Here is a 2,500-nt window from a genome sequence, read left to right as displayed (position 1 = left end):
TATATTTGGATCTAACAAACCTAAACCTCCCTCCTCACATGGTCCTATCAATGTATCATAAGCAATCTTTGCTGGTTTTCCCTCCCATATAAAATTCAAAATACACTTTTTCAGTCTCTTGTAAGCCCACATCGGCAATGAAGTAACCTCTAATGCATACCACATTTTCGAAAGCATCAGAACATTTACAATCAAAATCTTCCCTCTTAATTTCAAAGTTCTTTGTCTCCAGAAAGTTAATCTTCTCTCCATTCCTCCTAAAATCTCATCCCATATTAAATCTCTAGTTTTCTTTTCATCTTTTCCAATTCTGATTCCCAAAATTTTCATATTTTCTGTCTCTTCTTTAAAACTAAAATAATGTGGTAAAATCTTTGCTGTTCCTATTCTCATCATGACAGTCTTATCTATGTTTATTTTTGCTCCTGAACCATTACAATAATGTTGTATTTTATTTATTGCTCTCTCGATGCTATCTATATCCTTTAAAATTAAGGTTGTGTCATCAGCATATTGGTATATTTTTTGTTCTTTTTCTGCTCCTCCAAAACCTATTCCTTTAATATTTTCATCTTCCCCAACCACTAATCCCAAAGGTTCAGCTACAATGCTATATAATAATGCAGATAAAGGACACCCTTGTCTTATTGATCTTGTTATAGTAAAAACATTAGTTAAAAATCCATTACATTTTATAAAACTGATTGCCCCTTTGTATAAAACTCTAATCCATTTTATAAAATTATTTCCAAATCCAAAACGCTCTAAAAGTTCAAATAAATAATCATGTTCTACCCTATCAAATGCCTTTTCCAAATCTAAACTAATCATGTATCCCTCTTTGTTATTTTCTATCATATAACTTATTTTATCTCTTATATTACTCACTGTATCTGTAATTTCTCTTCCTATGACTGAATAAGCTTGATTTGTTGTTATTATTCCTGGTAGAACCCTCTTTAATCGATTTGCCAACATTTTTGCTAAAATTTTAAAATCTGTATTTAACATTGATATGGGTCTATAGTTCTTTAAATCCGCTGAGTCACCTCTTTTTTTAAAAATTAACTTCACCATTCCAACTCTCATCAATTGACTTGCTTGCCCTCTATCATACATTTCCTCATATACTTCCTTTAAAATAGGAATTAACGTATCCTTAAAAACTTTATAAAATTCACTAGTCAAGCCATCTGCTCCCGGACTTTTCCCATTGTTTAACTGTAATATTGCTGTCTCTATTTCCTCCTTTAAAAAATCTCTATCACACATTTATTTATCTTCTTTAACTACTTTTGTTTTAACCTGCTTTAATAAAAACTCCTTTTCATCTTCTTTTATCCCTTCACTTTTAAATAAATCTGCATAAAATTCTCTTACACTTTGCAAAATCTCATTGGTCCTTTTTACTTTTTCCCCATCTTTTTTAAGAACTTCCTTTATCGTATCAGCCTTTTGTCTACTTTCCTCTAAATTAAAAAAGAATTTTGTACACCTTTCTCCTTCCATCACATTCTTTAACCTGCTTCTTATCATAGCTCCTCTACATTTCTCCTCTTCTATTTCTTTTAATCGGTTTTCATAAATTACAATCTTTTCTATATCACCATTATCTTTTTGTAATTCCTCTTTCAAAAAATTCCTAACTGCAACTTCTTCTCCTCTTTTAATCTTTTGTTTCAATCTACTATAACTCAATGAATACTTCTTTATTTCATATTTGATATTATCCCACCACACTCTCTTATCTTCTTCAAACATTCCTTTCCCTCTCTCATCTTTTATTATTGTTTCCACTGCCAATTTATAATTCTCATCTTTTAAAAGTTCATTATTTAAACACCATATCCCCTTTCCCCTCTCCACCCCGGTTTCATTAAAATGAGCTATTAACTTACTATGATCACTAAGAGAAGTCATCTTATAATATATCTTGTCAATATTTCTTTTCATATTTATTTTAATCAGCATAAAATCTATTCTACTTTGCTTCATTTTTTCTTTTACCAATTGTTGCCTTGAAAAATCTTTTATTCCTTCATTTCGTTCTCGCCATATATCTATCAGATCATTTTTATCAATTAATTTAAGCAATTCTTCCCTTCCACCATCTCTTTTAAAAACCATGTCTTTTGCTATATCCATTCTACTCAAAACTGTATTAAAATCTCCCATTATTATAACCTTTTCCCATGTATCTATATAATCATTTAAATTATTAAAAAATATTTTCTTTTCAGCCTCTGCATTTGGAGCATGTACATTACATAAAATAACATCTTCTCCTCCCCAGACCATTCTCACAATAATACATTTCCCTTCTTTATCACAATATATAATTTTAACATTATCCCCTATATTTCTTTTAAATAAAACTGCAACTCCTTTTCCTTTTCGTCCATCTCCATTATTGTAATACATTTTCCCTTTCCATCTTCTTTCAAAACTTTCCATCATTTCATTTTTCCAATTTGTTTCTTGCAATAAAATTACATCTGTT

Source organism: Garra rufa, unplaced genomic scaffold (assembly GCF_049309525.1).
Source record: "Garra rufa unplaced genomic scaffold, GarRuf1.0 hap1_unplaced_003, whole genome shotgun sequence".
Classification (NCBI taxonomy): Eukaryota; Metazoa; Chordata; class Actinopteri; order Cypriniformes; family Cyprinidae; genus Garra; species Garra rufa.
This window is presented reverse-complemented; position numbering follows the sequence as displayed.